This window comes from Salvelinus sp. IW2-2015, linkage group LG4q.2 (genome assembly GCF_002910315.2).
Source record: "Salvelinus sp. IW2-2015 linkage group LG4q.2, ASM291031v2, whole genome shotgun sequence".
NCBI lineage: Eukaryota > Metazoa > Chordata > Actinopteri > Salmoniformes > Salmonidae > Salvelinus > Salvelinus sp. IW2-2015.
Window position 1 is genome coordinate 22,556,716 of NC_036843.1, and position 9,934 is coordinate 22,566,649.

Below are 9,934 nucleotides of genomic sequence, written 5' to 3' on the forward strand. Positions count from 1 at the left end.
ACCCATTTTATTGATTTGTTTTATCAGCCATAGCATCTTCAAACATTTCTTCAGACACACACACATAGCTACAGTATGTCTTTAACATCAGTTTCAAGGAAGTTTGGTTTTACAATGACAACGCCAATAAAACAGACATGAACTGCTCTTCGGCCTAGTCACAGGGAGCTCGTAAACGACTCAGCCAGGAAGGAGGGCACATCTCTTCAAACTGTTCTGCAGATGAGGATAGTCAACCTCCCCAGCACTGAACACACCCAGGTCCCACAACTGCACTGCTCCTCCATCATTGAGAGGGATAAATTCACAGAGCTGGAGAGAGACATGGTGGAGCTCAGAGAGCTAGTCCACACAATCCAGACAGAACAGACCAGCACAACACCCTACAACAAGACCCGGAGGGTGGAAGGTGGAGATGGACGGCTGTCTGAGAGAGCTGGCTGCTCTACGGACTGAGGTGAGAGAACTTAAAGAAGAAAGAGAGGAACACATGGCACAGCTAAATGCAGTGAAGGAGGAGAGAGAGGAACACATGGCACAGCTAAATGCAGTGAAGGAGGAGAGAGAGGAACACATGGCACAGCTAAATGCAGTGAAGRAGGAGAGAGAGGAACACATGGCACAGCTAAATGCAGTGAAGGAGAGAGAGGAACACATGGCACAGCTAACAGCAGTGAAGGAGGAGAGAAAGAAACACGTATGGCCAAGTGACAGCACTGAAGGATGAGGTGAGAAAGCTGAGGTGTGACAGAGAGCAGGACACTCTCCCAGAGAAGCCAGCAGAACAGCCCACCTCAGACCCGCACCATAACCTCAACACCACAATGGGACAGACAAGACAGGACCCACCAACCCAACAGACCCCACCCCCTCCTATCAGCCCCATGTCAGCTCCACTGATAGCTATCCTGACAACCCCCACACATCCACTGAGGAAACACAAAAGCCAGAGATTGTGCTCCTGATTGACTCAAATGGCAAATACATTCAAGAGAATAAACTTTTTCCTGAACACAAAGTGGCTAAACTCTGGTCCCCAACACTAGGCATGCTCTAGAGCTGTTGTCAGAAGACAGACTAGGGTCCCCCAGCCACATTATATTTCACACGGGCACAAACAACCTGAGGGACCAGCAGGAAACATGCTCTGCTCACACCTTGAGGAATGGTCCAGGCCTAAATCACACAAAAACAACACTAGACACTATGGAACACAAAGCTTTTACTATCTCATCCTGGAATATACAAGGTCTGAGGTCATCTGCCTTCGGCATAAAGAGCAAGAACCCAGACTTCACCAAAGAAATCAGAAATACAGACACTGTCATCCTACAAGAAACATGGTATAGAGGAGACAAACCCACTGGTTGCCCTCTAGGTTACAGAGACTACCATGTGAGAAACAGGGAAGAGACTCAGGGGGTATGCTAATTTGGTATAGAGCAGACTTAACCCACTCTATTAAATTAGTCAAAACAGGAACATTTTACATCTGGCTAGAAATGAATAAGGAAACAGAGAAAACTGTCCTCATACGTGCTACCCATCTCCCCCCAATAGAATCCCCATACTTTAACGATGACAGCTTCTCCATCCTAGAGGGGGAGATCAACCATTTCCAGGCCCAGGGACATGTACTAGTCTGTGGCAGCCTAAATGCCAGAACTGGACAATAACCTGACACCCTCAGCACACAGGGGGACAAACACCTACCTGGAGTTGACAGCATTCCCTCCCAAATATGCCCCCCTAGACACAACTACGACAACATAACCAACAAAAACGGGACACAACTCCTGTTGATCTGTCGGATGCTGAGCATGTACATAGTCAATGGTAGGCTTCGAGGAGACTCCTATGGTAGGCATCAAAGCCAAAGGAACTACACAATATTAAGAAATGCTATAGATGGAAGGAAAGTAGTGTAGAAACCTACCAAAAACAATTAGGCTACAACTAATTCAATCCCTTTTAGACAACTTCCTGGACAAAACATTTCACTGTAATAGTGACGGTGTAAACTTGGCAGTAGAAAGCCTAAACAGTATATTTGACCTCTCAGCTTCCCTATCCAATCAATAATTTAAAGTTGACAACCTAAGAAAATTAACAACAATGACAAATGGTTTGATGAAGAATGTACAAACCGAAGAAAGAAATTGAGAAACCTGTCCTACAAAAACATAGAGACCCAGAAAACCTGAGTCTACGCCTTCACTATGGTGAATTACAAAAACAATACAGAAAAATGTTCACCCTGCACACCACAATTGACAAATACACAAACCAAAACAAAGGGAAATACTTATAATGCTTTGTTGACTTGTTGACTCAATTTGGCATGATGGTCTGCTATACAAATGTGTGGAAAGGGGTGTTGGGGGAAAAAGTTATGACATTATAAAATCCATGTACACAAAAAACAAGTGTGTGGTTAAAATTGACAAAAAACACACACGTTGCTTTCCACAGGGCTGTGGGGTGAGACAGGGATGCAGCCCCACCCTCTTTAACATACAGTACCAGTCAAAAGTTTGGACACACATACTGATTAAAGTATTTATTTTTTTTACTATTTTCTACATTATAGAATAATAGTGAAGACATCAAAACTATGAAATAACATATGGAATCATGCATTAACCAAAAAAGTGTTGAACAAATCAACATATATTTTAGAGTAGCCACCCTTTGCCTTGATAAAATCTTTGCAAACTTTTGGCATTCTCTCTACCAGCTTCACCTGCTTTTCCAACAGTCCTGAAGGAGTTCCCACATAGGCTGAGCACATGTTGGCTGCTTCACTCTGCAGTCCAACTYGTCCCAATTGAGTTGAGGTCAGGTGATTGTGGAGGCCAGGTCATCTGATGCAGCACTCCATCATTCTCCTTCTTGGTCAAATAGCCCTTACACAGCTTGGAGGTGTGTAGGGTCATTGTCCAGTTGAAAGCAAATGACAGTCCCACTATGTAACAAAAGATGGCGCCGGAGGGGATGGCTGCCGTCTTATCGGCTCTTAACCAACCCTGATATTTTGTTTGTTTTTCTGCATAATGTTGCTGCTACCGTCTCTTATGACCGAAAAGAGCTTCTGGACATCAGAACTGCAATTACTCACCTAATATTAGACTAAGAGTTTTTCTTCAATGATTTGGATGGGAGGGATATACCACAGACACCAGACCAGGCCCAGATCCTCGTCATTTGCTGGAGAAGGAAACTTCAGAGATTTCACAGAAAAAGATCAGGGTGCCTTGTGAGGATCAGGCGACGAGTGGCTAATCTGCCTTTGCCTTCCGTCCTGCTAGCTAACGCTGGAAAATAAATGGGACAAACTGAAAGCCCATATAACCTACCAACGGGACATTAAAAACTGTAATATCTTATGATTCACTGAGTTGTGGCTGAACGAATACATTATGAACATACAGCTGGCGGGTTATACACTCTATCGGCAGGACAGAACAACAGCCTCTGGTAAGACATGGGGCGGGGGCCTATCCATATATGTAAACAACAGCTGGTACATGATATCTAAGGAAGTGTCAAGGTTTTGCTCGCCTGAGGTAGAGAATCTCATGATAAGCTGTAGACCACACAAGCTACCTAGAGAGTTTTCATCTGTATTTTTCGTAGCTGTCTACATAACACTGTCATGACATGGCCATTTTTGTGGTGTAGGTCATGGCTTCCCCCTCTCTCACTCTCTCCTACACCAAGGCCCTGTTATCTCAGGTCGTAAATTCCTGGCGGAGACTCTCTCCCCTTTTTCATGCAGAGAGAGAGAACACAAAGTGAACAAAGGATTTCACRTGGCCGAACTCCTAAATCCTCAAAATGGGAAAATTAAATTATATGTCCACTTGTGAGAATGTGGGAAGGGTCCGTGGACACTTAAGGGACAGTTATGTTGAGTGTGTTTCATTTGGTGACCTCATGAAGGACAGGAAACACACAGAACTATGTCTCTGAATGAGTATATTTCTCAATTATGGTTTTTGCATGTAATTCTATGTATACAATGAAAGAGTAAAGGAGAAACTATTTAGGAAATTATGTAATGTGATGTTAACCTTTAATTTTGAGAGAAATGTATTCCCCGTAAAGTTTAACTAGTCAGCAGCCACGCCCCCGTGAGCACAGACATGATCTGGCGTCATGGAACCACCCTTTTCTATTGTTACAAATAAAAAMCCCTCCTGTGGAAATCCTCTTCAGACTGAGCGAACCCACAGCGGGAGCTGTGATTGCGAATAGTTGAGTACCAAGAATAGAAAACCATACCACKTGGAGCATTGGCTACACGGTTGGAAATGGTTAAACTCTGAGACTATCGATCCTTAAAGGATAAAAGCAAATCTTAGATACGATTTACTAGTCTGCAGCTAGAAATGATGTAAACCTGGGACGCAAGTACCGACAACAGCTGAAAATTCTATTCTGAGAACAATGGAAGCCTGATGTATCYATTACAACAGACACTATCAAGTGCCGCCAATAGAGCTACCACCAGAAGTTACCAGCATGTACATACTCCAACTAGAAGCCATGGATTACAGGCAACATTTGCACTGACCTAAAGGGGAGAGCTGCCGCTTTCAAGGAGCGGGACTATAACCCGGAAGCATATAAGAAATCCCGCTATGCCCTCCGACGAACCAACAAACAGGCAAAGCATCAATATAGGACTAAGATCGAATCGTACTACACCGGCTCTGACGCTTGTCAGATGTGGCAGGGCTTGCAAACTATTACAGACTACAAAGGGAAGCAGAGCCGAGAGCTGCCGAGGGACACGAGCCTACCAGACGAGGCAAGTAACACTGAAAGATGCATGAGAGCATCAGCTGTTCTGGACGACTGTGTGATCACTCTCTCCGCAGCCGATGTGAGTAAGACCTTTAAACAGGTCAACATTCACAAGGCCACAGGGCCAGACGGATTACCAGGACATGTACTCCAAGCATGCCCGGACCAACTGGCAAGTGGCTTTACTGACATTTTCAACCTGTCCCTGACTGAGTCTGTAATAACAACATGTTTCAAGCAGACCACCATAGTCCCTGTGCCAAGAACACCAAGGTATCCTGTCTAAATGACTACCGACCTGTAGCACTCACGTCTGTAGCCTTGAAATGCTTTGAAAGGCTGGTCATGGCTCACATCAACACCATTATCCCAGATACCCTAGACCCACTCCAATTTGCATACCGCACTAACAGATCTGCAGATGATGTAATCTCTATTGCACTCCACACTGCCCTTTCACACCTGGACAAAAGGAACACCTATGTGAGAACGCAATTCATTGACTACAGCTCAGGGTTCAACACCACAGTGCCCTCAAAGCTCATGACTAAGCAAAGGACCCTGGGACTAAACACCTACCTCTGCAACTGGATCCTGGACTCCCTGACGGGCCACCCCCAGGTGGTAAGGGTAGGTAACAACACATCTGCCACGCTGATACTCAACACGGGGGCCCCTCAAATGTACGTGCTAAGTTCCCTCCTGTACTCCCTGTTCACCCACGACTGCGTGGCCAAGCACGACTCCAAACCATCATTAAGTTTGCCGATGACACAACAGTGGTAGGCCTGATCACAAACAAAGATGAGACAGCCTATAGGGAGGAGGTCAGAGACCTGGCAGTGTGGTGCAAGGACAACAACCTCTCCCTCAATGTGAGCAAGACAAAGGAGCTACAGAGGGCATGGCCCATTCCTCATGACAGAGCTGGAGTAACTGAGTCCTCCTTGCTCGCACCATCTTTTTCCATTCTGCCCACACATTTTCTATAGGATTGAGGTCAGGGCTTTGTGATGGCCACTCCAATACCTTGACTTTGTTGTCCTTAAGCCATTTTGCCACAACTTTGGAAGTATGCTTAGGGTCATTGTCCATTTGGAAGACCCATTTGCAACAAACTTCCTGACTGAAGTCTTGAGATATTGCTTCAATATATCCACATAATTTCCCTCCCACATGATGCCATCTATTTTGTGAAGTGCACCAGTCTCTCCTGCATCAAAGCACCCCCACAACATGATGCTGCCACCCCCGTGCTTCACGGTTGGGATGGTGTTCTTCGGCATGCAAGCCTCCCCCTTTTTCCTCCAAGCATAACGATGGTCATTATGGCCAAACAGTTCAATTTTTGTTTCATCARACCAGAGGACATTTCTCCAAAATGTATGATCTTTGTCCTCATGTGCAGTTGCAAACCGTGGTCTCACTTTTTTATGGCGGTTTTGGAGCAGTGGCTTCTTCCTTGCTGAGCAGCCTTTCAGGTTATGTTGATATAGGACTCGTTTTACTGTGGATATAGATACTTTTGTACCTGTGTCCTCCAGCATCTTCACAAGATTCTTTGCTATTGTTCTGGGAATTATTTGCACTTTTCGCACCAAAGGAGTTCATCTCCAGGAAACAGAACGCGTCTCCTTCCTGAGCGGCACTGAGTTTGAAGGTAGGCCTCGAAATACATCCACAGGTACACCACCAATTCACTCAAATTATGTCAATTAGCCTATCAGAAGCTTCTAAAGCCTTGACATACTTTTCTGGAATTTTCCAAGCTGTTTAAAGGCACAGTCACCTTAGTGTATGTAAACTTCTGACCCACTGGAATTGTGATACAGTGAATTATAAATGAAATAATCTGTCTGTTAACAATTGTTGGAAAAATGACTTGTGTCTTGCACAAAGTAGATGTCCTAACAGACTTGCCAMAACTGTAGTTTGTTAACAAGAAATTKGTGGAGTTTTAATGATTCCAACCTAAGTGTATGTAAACTTCCGACTTCAACTGTAGATAATCTTTGACCTGGATGACAGCGTAAGTCCTTWTCCTAGCTTTAGCACCTCACGATGTTAATCAGCAAATATCTCATCCTCTTCATCTTCTCTCTCTCCCCCTCAACCCCAGAGACACTATAAGTATCCCAAATGACACCCTATTTCCTCTATAGTGCACTACCTTTGACTAGAGTACCATAGACCCTGGTCAAAAGTAGTGCACTATATAGGGAATACTGTGCCATTTGAGACACACGCACATTATAAAAACCCGGTGGTCGGTCGGTTGGCCTGTTACAAATATCATCCATTCCTGCAGAAAGTCTTTGTCAGGCTGGGCTTGATGGTCGTCAGGCTCTCCCTGGTTGCGTCCTAAATGGAAATCTTCCCTTTATAGTTTGCTGCTTTTGCTCGGGGCCCATAATGCTCTGGTCTAAAGTAGTGCGCTGTATAGATAATAGGGTTCTATTTGGGAAAGGGCCACAGCCATTCTGAGGGAGATTAAGTGTCAACTATCTCTCTAGGTGGCTAATAGAGCAAGCCGGTAGTCCTTCCTCTTCTACTCTTAATTTGGGGTATTTGCAAAGGGGTAATCTGATATGGTCATTCACAGTGGMTGCAGTCCAAATTCATTTCCACACAGCTTCTGTCACAGGAGGCTCCAACAGGGAGCTTCTGCTGTAGCAGGCTACTCTCTGTCGCTCTCTCTGATTCTCATTCATTATTGTATATCTGCTCTGAGACATTCAAGACAGAGAGAAACATGGGAAGATTATAATTTTTATACCTCCATAAACAAAAATAAAATGGTGTCTGTCTCTCTGTCTACACTATACAGACAAACTCATTCAATGGAAGGCCATACGTGTCTGTGGGTTTTTCGCTATTCCCTTGTCCTTGATTGAAGAGTTAAGGTTACTGATTTGTAAGGAACTCCCCTCACCTATCTGTCTACTGTAGGTCTTAATTTAAAGGAAAACCAAAAACCAGCAGACACTAGGCCCTCCATGGAATGAGTTTGACAGCCCTGCTATACAGCTTACTGTATGTGCTGTATGTTTATTAGTTTTAAGTGGAGATGAAGATTCCTTTTTGTTTAGAGGGTATAGGGGCATCTGACCAATGGCTCTCTCTGTCCCTGAAGAACATGTTAGTACCGTTGAAACTGAAAGCTGGGTTCTCTACTTGATTTGGCAGTGACACACACACATGCACACACACATGCACACACACACACGCACAGACACAAGCACTGACACAAGCAAACACACACACAGAGCCTCTCGGACAGCTATGGGTCATCAGTAGGTCAGCTTGATGTGATTCCTGTCTGGAGTTAACGACCCGACCTTCTGACTTTCAAAATGGACAGATCACACATCCATGTTTCTCTCTGTGTGTACTCGAGACTGGTGCATATCTGACTATCTGTAAGCCGATGGGGGGATTAAATCATTTATGGAATAAATCGTTTATGAAATCATGAACTAAGCCGATGCTGCTAGATATTCCTCAGTGGAGTGGACGATGACGATTGTCATTGGCATCCTTTTCTCTACATAGTACACTACTGTTTACCAGGGCCCATAGGGTGCCATTTTGGATCTTGAGAGCTGAAGTCTATTCTCACTGGTACTTAACTGATAAACTGACGTCAATAACAAGCCAGAAATTGCGATATGATCACTCGATCTGCCAGTGAAAGGCCTTACTGAATGAGAATTGACAAAAAACAAAACAATAGACAATAGCTTTTGCATTATGTTTTAAGAGAAAACAAGGAACAGCAAAGTATGCTTTTAACCACTCCTGTATGTGATAACCTAAACTAGCCGGTCTCCCATGGAGCCATATAGAGATATCCCTATCAGGCATGGAAGATGACAACCCTCCCACTCTCCCTAATCACACKTAATCAAATGAGCTGATCTTTGCATATAGCCACTTGCTGGGTGATTAAAGCCAAGTCTCAACAGAGGGATTGTGAGGGAGGGAGTGTGAGGGAGGTAGGGAATGTGAGGGAAGGAGAGGGACCTACACAGAGAGGGACCTCATACTGCTACGGACAGAGGATTCACAGGTATTGGTTTGTTATCTGTAGCATGCATCTTACAATGGTGTGATGTGTGATGGTGTGATGTGTGACATTAACCGAGGTAGAAAAAGAGGCGAATGTAGTTATGAAAGTTCAATCAGCAAGGCTGGTATGAATGGATTGTCATTTCATTCAACTAGTAAACTCTATTATTCACATCGGTTCCTATCTCACTCATCAGCAAAGCAGGTTTTTATAAGCTAGTGTCTATCACGTTACCTCATCACCATAACTGGTATTTATAGGGTAGCGGTTATGTTACCGCATCAGCATAGCAGATATGGTAATGTTGTTAACGTTACCTCATCAGCATAGCAGATATGGTAATAGAATATGGTAATGTTTGTTAATGTTTTCTCATCAGCATAGAGATATGGTAATGTTGTTAACGTTACCTCATCAGCATAGCAGATATGGTAATGTTGTTAACGTTACTCATCAGCATAGCAGTATGGTAATGTTGTTAACGTTACCTCATCAGCATAGCAGATATGGTAATGTTTCTAAATGTACCTCATCAGCAGGTAATTGGTATGGTAGTTGTTAATAATGTTACGTCTCTTCTTCACCATGTAGCAAGCCGACGGAATGTCATTCACCTATTAACTTCAGCCAATGAGGCATGGCACACAAGGCATCTCCATCACGCTTGCTGATTAACCTATGGGTTCACTTGTACAAAATCACTTCCCTTTCTGGCAACCAATGGGCATCAATCTAAAGGAGTATTTATGTCAACTCACCCCTTCTCTCTCACTTGATTTTCCAGCAATAGTCTTCCAACGACTTTCACCTCCCCACCACCACCAGCATAATAACCTGAAGGCCTGTCATCGGAACCCCGTTCTTCAAGCGGGGGAGTTTCGATGCCAACTGCCAGCAAAGGGCAACTGTCATCAGCATCTGGCTGTGAGGAGATTTCTCGGAGACGAGGCTACCCAGAACTATTCAATACAATTCCATATTGTATTTTGTCTGATGTCATTCAGTTATGCCTGTACTCAATTGAACAAAAATCCTGGTCGCAACAGCTTAGTAGGT